This window comes from Thamnophis elegans, chromosome 13 (genome assembly GCF_009769535.1).
Source record: "Thamnophis elegans isolate rThaEle1 chromosome 13, rThaEle1.pri, whole genome shotgun sequence".
Lineage (NCBI taxonomy): Eukaryota > Metazoa > Chordata > Lepidosauria > Squamata > Colubridae > Thamnophis > Thamnophis elegans.
In genome coordinates, this window is record NC_045553.1 from 19,212,815 (window position 1) to 19,224,996 (window position 12,182).

Below are 12,182 nucleotides of genomic sequence, written 5' to 3' on the forward strand. Positions count from 1 at the left end.
AAGCTGACTAAGGAGGAAGGATCCCTTGGAAACTCAGGCATTGGGACGAAGTCCATACCGCTCACTATTTTGAATGGCGTGAGTCCTGTGCTACTGTGAACAGCATCATTGTACGCAACCTCAGCAAAAGATAAAAGGTCTGCTGAATTGGACTGCTGATAGTTCACGTAGCCCTTCAGGTACTGCTGTACCATGGCGTTCAGTCTCTCTGCTGCCAGATGAAAAGCTGAACTAAGACCCTAAGATGACCCAATGGACCGCAGTAACTCCGTCCAGAACTTAGCCGTGAACTGGACCCCTCTGTCTGAAATAATTCTTCAAGGTACTCCATGCAGTCAGTAGATATGCTTCATGAACAGTTTAGCCAGCTTGTGAGCAGAGGGTAGTCTGCTGCAGGGTATGAAGTGTGCCTGTTTGGAGAGCAGGTCTATTACAGACCAAATCACTGTGTTTCTCCCACTTTTCGGCAACTCTACTATAAAGTCCATTGCGATCTCCTCCCATGGCCTCATTGGCTCTGCTACTTTTTGCAGCAGTCCGGGAGGTTTTCCCGGTTGTCTCTTCATTGTGGCACAGATGGTGCAACTTTTCACGTAACTATCCACATCTTTCTTTATGCCAGGCCACCAGAATTGCCTTCGGGCTAAGTGTAAAGTCTTTAGGAACCCAAGGTGGCCTGCCATTTGGCGTCATGGCTCCTCTGGAGAATTAGGGTGCGTAGGGATTCTGGGACGTAGAGTTTCGTCCCCTTCCATGCAAGATCATCTCTTTTTGTCAAGATGTGTTGGTTATTTTGGAACCAGGGGTCTGCTAGCAGTTCTGTTTTTAGCCTCATGGTTAGGTTGCTTGCAGGTGGGTTTTGCTGGTTACAGCATTGCTCCTGGTGGTCACTTGGGCAACTGTTTGAGTAGAGGGAATGATGGTGTCCACTACATGCTCCCGTTCACATTTGTACTGAGGCATGCGGGAGAGGGCGTCAACTAGAAAGTTCCTCGCCCCTGGAATGTGCCTTAACACACAATCAAAACGGTTGAAGTATTGAGCCCATCGGACTTGTTTGGGTGACACGGAAACTGTTTCAGTGGGGTCCTAAGCGCCTCCAGATTTTTATGGTCAGTCCAGACTTCGAACAGTTTCTGGCCCCCTTCCAACAGGTGTCTCCAGGTCAGCAGTGCCCATCTCACTGCAAAAGCCTCCTTTTCCCACATGGCCCATCGTATCTGTGTCTGTGAGCTTGCAGGAGGTGTAGGCGCAGGGTTGTAAGTTTCGTTGGTTGTTTCTTTGGAGTAGCACCATTCCTACCATTTCGCTGGTATCTGCCTGGATCATGAAAGGTTGCTCGAGGTCAGGATGCTTCAGAACTGGCTCCCTTGCAAACATTTCTTTTAGTGTTTTGAACGTCTCTTGGCAGGTTAGGTCCCACTATAGGGGTTGTCCCAGACGAGATTTCATTCCTGGGCTCCCTGTCTTCAAGAGGTCTGTTAGAGGCTTGGCAATTTTTGCAAAGGAGTGGATGAATTGCCTGTAGGAGTTCTCGAACCCTAGGAAGCTTTGTAATTGTCTGCGGGTGCAAGGGGGTTGCCAGCCTAAGACAGCTTGCACTTTGGCTGGGTCCATCTCTACTCCCTCATTTGACACTCAGTAACCCAGGTAGTCTTAACTGTGCGTGGTGGAATTTGCATTTTGATACCTTGACATACAGGTTGGCTGCCAGAAGTTTTTCCAGTACGTGGCAGACTAGGGATATGTGGTTGTCCATGGTCTGTGTAGATAAGGATGTCATCTAGGTAGATGAGGACCCCCTTGTAGAGGTGCTCATGCAGCACCTCATTTATTAACTGCATAAATAATGCTGGAGGCCCCTGCAGTCCGAAAGGCATCACTTTGAATTGAGCGCTCCCTAGGGGGCAGTTGATGCTGTTTTCCACTCATCTCCCTCTCTGATACATGCTCGGTAATATGCTTCTCTGAGGTCTAGTGTGGTGAAGACTTTTCCCTTGGCCAGATGAGATAGCACGTCCTTCATTGGGGGGGAGGGGCAGGGTATAGGTTGTGTATGTACACCCCATTTATCACTCGAAAGTCCACACACAATCTCATAGTTCCATCTTTTTTCTCTTTGAAAAGGACTGGTGCCGCGACCCGTGGCTTGGCTGGCTCAATGAACTCCCTTGCTAGGTTTTTCTCTACGTATTTGAGCATCTCTTGCATTTCCCGGGGCGTCATGGCGTACAGTTTGGGCTTGGGTAGTTTTGCCCCAGGGATGATTTTGATGGCACAAGTCTATCTCACGGTGAGGAGGCAGAACATCACACTTGGCCTCACTCTGTGAGGTCCTGATATTCCATCAGAATCAGTTCAGCCTCTGGGGTTTTGTTGGATGTGGTTGCCAATTGTTCCTTTGGGCTCTTTTGGGGGGGGTTGCTGTGTTGGTGGTGTTTCTGCTAGCTGGTGCGGGAGGGGTTGGGGGCCCCTTGATATCCTAAGTCTGCGGGTACCCCCTTTCCATCAGATGGTTGGTCCCCACTTGTCTAGCCAGGAAAGTCCCAGTATGACTGCGCCTGTCATTTAGGGGGCTACTATGAATCGAATTACTTCCCAGTGATCCGCTAGCTCTAGCCTCACTGGTTCAGTCAGGTGGGTGGCATAGCTCCTCCCATTAGGGACCCGTCTACCTGCTCGAACCTGATCGGGTGAGCCAGTTTTTTTGCTCAGTTTCAGGACTGTGGTTAGGTTAATCAAGCACCTTGTGCAGCCTGAATCTATTAGGGCTTGAAAATCCTTCTGGTTTCCTGTTTTTGGGGCAGTGAGTCGTATTGGAAAAAGGAAAGGGTGAATTGGTTCACTCACCATTAGGTTATTTTCTCCCTCGTCCTCACTGTCATATAACTTGGGCAACTGGTTGTTGTTGCCTAGGGTTCCACCACTTTTGCCTGAGGGGGAAGGGGCCTCTGCAGCCTGGAGGGCTTTCCCAGATGTGTTGGTGGTCCGTTTGGGGCCTCTTTCTGGTCGTGGCTTTGGTTTTGGGGCTGGGGTTGGGCATGCAGCTGCCATGTGGCCCATCCCCTCACATCGGTAGCATTTCAGCGGACTTTGAGAGAGAGTTGGTCTCAGGGCCTGCTGTGGTGCTGTGGTTCCCTGTTAGCTGGGTGGTTTCAGGTCAGGTTGACCTCTCTCTTTTGTGTCCAGTTGCTTTCTCAGGTTGTTGACATATAGCTGCCGACTTTTGTTGCTACTCGGAACCATTCAGAGAGTCGATTTGGGATGTCGCAGTATGCAGTTACTTGGACAATGTCAGCTTCTGCTTTGCTGTTGCTTCAGCTGCCATTGAAACGGGGAGGGAGGGCATAGTATTTGGGTGGGGTTACTTATTGTGCTGGAGGAAGATTCTGGAGATCTTTGGATGGACGTACTACGCATGCGTGGATGTTTCCCGCCTGGGTTAACGGCACCGACATTCCATCTTCGTGATGTCTTTTGAAGTTATCTCACACCTGATACTTGAAGGACTTATGATTGGACTAGGCCTATGATGCCAGGGGGAGTGGAATGGGCTATTCTATATATCAACCGCTTTCGCGCCTAATTAACCAGACTTTGCTATGCAACCGCTCTTTAGCCATTTTTAATTAGTAAAAGTACATTTGATTTCCTACAAATGGAGTCTCATGGTCTTCTTTCCTAATTACTAAATGGAGAGGTGCTGACAAGTAGCAAAGTCTCAAACCCACCTTTCCAGGAGATCAACATCTACCGTGGAGGGTGTAAATGTCTTCGCCAGCCAGAGAAGAAAAGGAGGCAGAACTCCCTGCTGAGGAAGAACGTCCTCCCCCTGAACTCTCGCTTCATGAAGATTTGTGTCAACTGCAAATATCAAGCCCGGCTGATCCACCTCCCCCCAGGTGGTCTACCTCGGTAGGACAAAGAGAGGAAGGGGCCAGCTGGGATGCGGGGGTTACCAGAAGAAGACCCCAACAAAGACCGCTGGAGGCAGGAGCCGAATGGAGACCCCAGGAGAGAGATCTACCTGATTACTGGGGACAAAGGTACTTTGGACAAATAGGTGGGGAAGATGAAGAGGTCAGGAGGGGCTGGGGCCGAGAAAACCCACGTGCTGATTCACCCCCCCCTCGAGCTGACTCACCCCCTGCAGCTGGGGCTTTTGCCGGAGTAGGGGGCCCACCTCCCAGGAGACGCAGAATGGCTAAGATTCCACCCTTGCCTGTGAGATATGATGGAAGCCCTGCGAAGCTGGGGTCTTTTATCATGCAAATCTTTAATTACATGGAAATCTACGGCCCAGATTTTGAATCAGATACTATGAGGATAAGAATGATTTTATTATCATTGGACGGCGAAGCGTCTGACTGGAGTGCTGGTTTACATCAGTCAGCTTCCCCCCTCCTGAGGAATTTTAACAGGGTTATGGAGGCCTTCAAAAGGCGCTTTGATGACCCCCTTACTGAAAAAAAAAGCAAGTTAAAATTTATAACCCTCGAACAAGACGACAGACCGGTGGCCCAGTATATTCAAGAGTTTCAACGCCTTTCTCAGTACATGAGAGGGTGGAGTAAGGAAGCGCTTTTGGACAAATTTGCTTTGGGCCTAGATGAAGATATCTATCAGCAATGTGTCAATCGAAATTTTCCCAGACGCTTGACTATTTGGTTTGAGCATGCTGCTGACATTGAGCTGGATTTGGCCGGGCTCCGTTGCGCTAAAGAGGAGAGACGCAAAAGAAAGCAGCAAGCTGCGAAAACAACCCCCCCCCCCTAGCCGGAAAGCCACTTTCGGAGGGAAGGGTGAGGGGAGATCCAGACCAATAACGTGCTTTCGTTGTGGAAAATTGGGCCATCGCACCCCTGACTGCCGGGCTAAATTACCCTCAACCTCCCAACCCCCACCCAAGCGGGAGGAGAAATCTGGCAAGTCCTCGGACAAGAGGAAGAAGGAAGCTGCCTTCGTTATGGATTCCAGACCCCCTCGCTTCAGCCACGCCTTGGAGGGAGAAGCGGACACCTCCCCCACCTCTTCTGACGACTCAGATGATGACACATCGCCTCGCTGGGTGAGTTCAAACAAGGGCCCCATGCTAATCCCCATAGAGTTAAAAGTGCTGCCCGATGGGAAACCGGAGTCCCTACATGCCTTGCTTGACTCAGGGTGCTCCCGGTCAATGATCAATCTTGCTATGGTGGAGAAATTGGGCCTCAAATTACATACTTTAAAAACCCCCCATTGTCTTTTGCCAAATAGATGGGTCCACTGCGGCGGGGGGGGGACCCGCTCATTTCTTTACTGAGCCCTTGGAAATGAAAATGGGTTCTCATACTGAACTCATCTCCTTCATTGTGGCCCCGGGGATGGAAAGACCTCTCATTTTGGGCCTACCCTGGCTTCGGAAATGGAACCCTCGCATAAATTGGAGGGAAGGCTGGTTACGCATTCGTACGGCTCAGCCCCCGGAAGGGGAGGGCGTTCCCGATAAACCTGTTAATTGCGATCCTGAGGTGGCCGCCAGAGGGCATGAGAGGATTGAAGGAGAGGAAAAAATTCCTAGAGTGTATTGGGACTTGAAGGAAGTTTTCAGTGAGAAGTCTTCCGACAAGCTTCCGCCCCACAGGCCTACTGATTGCTCCATTGACATTCTACCCGGGGTTAAGCTACCAAAACCCCAAATATATTCCATGTCACCCAGAGAGATGGAAGAAATGCGTAATTTCATAGATAAAAACTTGACCCGGGGCTTCATTGAACCTGCTCGCCCCAAAGTTGCTGCCCCTGTGCTTTTCCGTGAAAAGAAGGATGGTTCTCTCAGATTATGTGTGAATTTTAAAAACCTTAACGGAATATCTGCTCAAAATGTGTACCTGCTTCCATTAATGAAGGACATGTTAGCCCAATTGGGGAAGGGCCGCATTTTTACTAAATTGGACCTCAGAGAAGCTTATTATAGGGTACGCATAAAGGAGGGGGATGAATGGAAGACTGCCTTCAACTGCCCTCTTGGATGCTTCCAGTTCCGGGTCATGCCTTTTGGCCTGCAGGGGGCCCCTGCAGTCTTCATGCAATTAATCAATGAGATCTTGCATGACCACCTCTACAAAGGAGTTATCGTATATTTGGACGATATCCTTATCTATACTCGCTCCTATGACGAACATGTCGCTCTTGTGCGCACTGTTTTGAAAAAACTCAGAGCTGCTGATCTTTATGCCAAATTATCCAAGTGTGAGTTTCACCGAACCAAGATTGACTACCTTGGGTATTGCATCTCTCCAGCCGGCATTGAGATGGACCCTGAAAAGGTGAGGGCGGTCACTGAGTGGGACGCGCCTAGAACTCGTTGGCAATTGCAAAAATTTTTGGGATTTGCTAATTTCTACCGTCAGTTCATTCCTTCCTTTGCCAAAATTGCGCTTCCTATCACTAACTTGCTGAAATCCAAAGGTGGTCCTAAACCTAAGCCAAGCAAACCTCTTGACTGGACCATGGACTGTCAGGCGGCTTTCGAAAAGCTGAAACGCCTTTTTGCTGCGGAACCAGTGCTGAAGCATCCTGATATGGACAAGCCTTTCGTCGTCCAAGCTGATGCCAGCGACGTCGCCGTTGGGGCCGTTTTGTTGCAATCCAACGATCAAGGTAACTTGCAACCTTGCGCGTACACCTCCCGCAAACTCACAGACACCGAAAGACGTTGGGCGGTTTGGGAGAAAGAGGCTTTCGCTGTACGTTGGGCCCTGACCACTTGGCGACATTTTCTGGAAGGCGCTAGGCACCCTTTCGAGGTGTGGACTGACCATAAGAATCTGGAAGCTTTGAGAACACCGCGCCGACTCTCCCCAAGCAAATGCGGTGGGCCCAACATTTCAACCGTTTCAATTTCACACTCAAGTACATCCCCGGTGGGAAGAACTTCATGGCAGACGCTTTGTCCCGCCTCCCACAATACAACTGCTCTAAACTGAGCATCATGCAACCTGTGGTTCCTACTTCCAGCCTGGAGGCTCCGGTGGTTACTCGCAAACAGGCACGTGCGAAAGTCGACGTGCCTCAAGATTTTCTTTCTGACCTCAAACTCGCCCTTCCCCAGGATGACTGGTTCCGGGAACATCAGGATGAGTGCACTATGAGGGATGACTTGCCATGGATCGGCGCCAAATTGTATGTCCCCACATCTCTTCGCCCCGTTGTCCTCCAACGGGCTCACGACTCCAAGTTGGCAGGTCATTTCGGATTTGTAAAGACTTTACATTTGGTGAAAAGACAATTTTGGTGGCCATCTTTGAAAAAGGACATTGAACTTTATGTTGCAAGTTGCCCCGTTTGTGCGACCGTGAAACGGCCCCCAGGGAAACCATAGGGATTGCTCCAGTCCGTTGCCCGACCTGTTGCCCCTTGGAAGGAGATTTCTATGGACTTTATTGTTGAACTCCCCAAGAGCCAGGGGCACACCGTCATTTGGGTCGTTACTGATTTGTTTTCGAAGCAAGTTCATTTTGTGCCCTGCCACAAGATTCCTTCCGCTAAAGCACTAGCTAAACTCTTCATTTCCCACATTTACCGCCTACATGGAGTGCCTGATCGCATCATCTCCGATAGGGGTGTCCAGTTCACTTCAGTGTTTTGGAAGGAGTTTCTCAAACGTCTTGGCTCCGCCCAGGGCCTTAGCTCTGCCTACCATCCTCAGACTAATGGCACTTGTGAGAGGACCAATTCTGTCCTTGAACAGTATTTACGTTGTTTCATCAATTATCAACAAGGTGACTGGGTGGACTTATTGCCGCATGCTGAAGTGGCCTACAACAATTCTGTCCATTCCAGCACTGGGTTCACGCCTTTCCGGGTTGTTTATGGTCAAGATTTTGTTCCTATTCCTGAACTGCCTCGTGACCAGTCGCAGGTTCCATCTGTCGCTGACTGGAGCGAACGTCTCAGCCGCATTTGGCCTTTGACCCTGGCAACTCTGGATGCGGCACATCGTGCTCATAAGAAACAGGCAGACAAGAAGCGGACACAGCCTTATGAATACCGGGAGGGTGACATGGTTTATTTATCCACTAAGTTCCTTCACACCTCGCAGAAGTCCAAAAAGTTGGGGCCGAAATACGTGGGTCCGTTCCCCGTCGTGAAGGTCATCAATCCTGTCTCTGTCCGCTTGCAACTACCCAAGCACCTAAACCGGGTTCATCCGGTTTTCCACATTAACCTGATTAAGCCTGTTCGTGTTTCCCATTTACGTCCGCCTGATGTCCCTCCGCCTGCCCCTTTGCTCATTGATGGTGAAAGGCACTTTGAAGTTCGTCAAATTCTTGACTCCCGCAAGCGGCGTAATCGCGTCCAATACTTGGTCACTTGGAAGCATTTCCCTCCCTCTCATACCGAGTGGGTTGACAAGTCCCATGTTCATGCCCCCCGACTGCTTCGGAGGTTTTATGAGGCGTATCCTGATAAACCCTAATTTCTCTCTTTCCCCTTGATCCCCCCAAATCTGGCCCCTAGCAGTTGCAAGACGTCATCTATGTCGTCCACAAGAGGGGGCTCTCCTCTTGTGAAGGGCTGTTAACCATTCCCTTGCTTCTCCCTCTAGCCCCTATTCCCCATGGCCCTGGGGGATGGGTAGAGGTGCCCATAGCAGTCTAGGTGGATATCAGCTGAATCGAGGAATAGAGCTAGCTGGTCTGAGTCCCCGTCAAACTTCCCTCTGAATTGGGGTGGGCCATTCACCCCTACTCCTCCAACCTCCTGTCGCACCTGATATGGCTGGCTGTCTTCCTCACCTCCAGTTCGGCGGGAGGGAGGGGTTTGCCTGCCATATCCATATCCATATCCATATCTGTTGTGACCCAGCAGGAGCCGTTGGAGCTGCCACCAGACTCCAACAGCGAGGGGCCCTATGAGTCGGCTCTGGAGGATGTGGAGGACCCTGGACAGGGTTCCTACTCCAAGCAGGGTGCAGAGAGACCAGGTGGCGTTTGAGCCTTGGATCAGTGGGGAGGAGGCAAGGGAGAATGATCCAGAAACCAACAGTGAGTTGTTCCTGGATGCACGCCATCGAAGAACTACTCGGCGTCAGGAGCAATTACATAATTACAGGAGGTAATTACGCTCAGCTGATGGTCATTAGGCTCCTCTCCAGACTATAAAAAAGACTGCTTGTGCCACACCCTTCTTGCAGAAGTCAACGCTTTGACTAAAGAGAAACTAACTTGGCAGGCTGGATTGCTGCCAAGGTTTGTTTGAATTGCTGCCAAGGTTTGTTGGACTTGCTGCCAAGGTCCGTATCTGTTTGTTTACTTGGCTTTCAGCCACTGAGATTCTGGTCTTGTTATTAAAGGACATTCCATTTAAGTTTGTCTTGACTTTCGTTACTGGACGGAGGAGGGGGTCAGAACACATATCCATATCCATATCCATATCCATATCCATATCCATATCCATATCCATATCCATATCCATCCATCCATCCATCCATCCATCTATCTATTATCTATGCTGGTCTTGTTGTATTCGGGTCTTTTCCCATGTAAGATTGAGATTGTCTTGGCAACGTTTGGCGAGGTCTCACTCGCCATCTTCAGGCTGGTGTTTTTGGCTTCGTGTTTGTGTGAGTAAAAAAAAAATTACTCACACAAACACAAAGTGAGACCTCGACGAAACGTTGCCAAGACAATCTCAATCTTACACAGGAAAAGACCCAAATACAACAAGACCAGCATACCTACACCCGTGAAAATCTACAAAAACATACATATATACAGTTTATATACACACACACATATTGCAAAAACCACATTTTTGCAGCCTCTTATTTCTTTATATACCTATCTATATCAATATCAATATCTATCTATCTATTTCTATCTATCTGCAGTTATTGCATTTGTATATGTGTTGCATATAATAAATGTTAAAGAAAAAGATGGAAAATTTTATAATTTAAAATATAACATTGCACCTTAAAGAATTTATAAAATTGCTTTGTATAATAAAAGCTTAACAAGTGTAATAAAATCCATATAGCTTTTATGAAAGGTGTATTGCAACTTGTTCCTTTCTATAATTCCCTTACTAGCTGTGCCATGGCATTCTTGCCACTCCAAAGTCAGTCAACTGAATTCAATGTGGTCTCTGCCTGGGGAAGAGTTTGATCTCTTCAAATCTCATTTCCGACTCTCTGCCGGATGGTTTGATGAGACCAAAGGGACAGCTCTGCCTAGCATCTGAGCCCCATCAGGGGATTGATATGCCTGGGTTAAAGCCCTGGGCTAGAAACCAGGAGACAAGGAGTTCTAGTCCCACCTTAAGCACAAAGCCAGCTGGGTGACGTTGGGCCAGCCCCTCCCTCTCAGCCCTGAGAAGAAGGAGGAGGCGGCCAGGGCAAAGCACATCCAAAACTTTCCAAGAAAACTGTGGAGACTCATCCAGGCAGTTTCTGGAAATCAACATAGAATCGAAGGCACACGTACACTCTCCAAGCTTGTTTCAATGAAGTTTCTGAATGTTTCTGAACATTCAACTGACATAAATAAGCTACAGAGGAAGAGGAGAAGAAAATCCTGCTGCTGCTGCCACCGCTACCAGTCTGGGAAGGAAACATTCAGAGACCAAATTGAAAGAAGCTTGGAGACAAAAGACTGCCAAAATCTAAAACTAAAGCTACAAGTATTTTCTATTATTTCAATGCATGTTAATTTCCCAAATGTCCTTTATGGGCGACTGGGAAAGATGTAGTTACATTTCATGGCAGGAAAATCAATCCCTTCCAAAGTCACTTTGAACCCAACACCGGCCCCTCCCTCTCTCTGACATCCACAGGCTGTTTATTGCTGCACACTGAGAAAATCAAGAGAAAATGTTGTCTTATTATAGTTAGGTGAAAAGTACGTAGATTGATATGAAAGTATATTAAAAGTGGAATATATATTAAAACTGCCACCAGGGAATATGGTAAGTGGTTTAACCATGTTTTTTATGAATTACACATCATAGCATAAATTAAATAAATGGCTTTAAGCACAACTCAATGAACTAAAAAAAATCCTGCAGTAGAGTTTGAGGCTCTAGTATTATAAGCAAAAATGGAACAAAAATTCAGACCATTTTTTTTACAAATAGTACGGATGAATATCTTCTTGCATCTGTGGTAACTTCCTTTATTCAGAAGTCCCTCCCTTTGAAGCATTCAAAAAATTCTGAATGTACATTCAGACAATGTACTTACAGTTGAACCTTCCTGAGAAATGCTCCAGACTACATTCAGTGGACTGGTCAGCTCCTGGACAGCTGCTGCAGGCTTTGAATCCTACAGAGTCCTGGACAGCTCTCTGAGCCAGCAAGAGGCCAATGGATGCTGGGATCGTATCGACCCATAAATGTTGCAGCAGCCTCGCTGTTGAAAATGTGTGTGACATGACGTGGATTGATCCCTTCAGAGCAGCAAGAAACTGGATCATGGGATGCTTCTCAAGTTCATACATGAGCATGTTCAGACAAATTCTGACCCATTTAATGCACAATCAACTTCAAGTAGCCAATTATCCCACAGCTGATAAAGATACTACGCAGAATTTGTTTCTAGGTCTTGGATGAGTTGAGATTGTTGGTTGCAGGGTTGAAAGTGCACTTGCTGAATGTTTTGGTCCTAGGTGAATGGTCTGAACGAGCAAATCTGTTGGAACCCTGGCAAACAGAGTCCTCACCCCACACATCCCTGAGGCCTCTGGAGTTTTCCCACTATCACTAGTCTGAAAACATAGTACAGTTCCTTGATGGAATCCTTTTTTTAAAGTAATAACGCTAAGTGTAGTGTTCTTAGGATAATTCCTTTGCATACAAATTTAAGTTGTAACCTTTCTCAATATCCAATAAGTTATGTATTATTAATCCTCACCCAAGGCTGAAAGAGAACAAACAGCTTGCCTAGAAAAGTCATTGTGGAGACAAAATTTGAACTGAGGATAAAACCATAGAATGAAATACACCTCCACTAAAAAAGAAAAATGTGACAAACACCTTGATAAGATTTTAGGGCAAATCTCCTTAGACATCCTGCTTTAAATGGGCTTAGCTATGGTGTCACTTGATGATTGTTTCCCAGCAACTTCCATTGGCTCTTAAGCACCTCTGTCCCCTGCTCCCTTTCACGTAATGGAGAAATCTTTTTTCACAACTACTTTAAG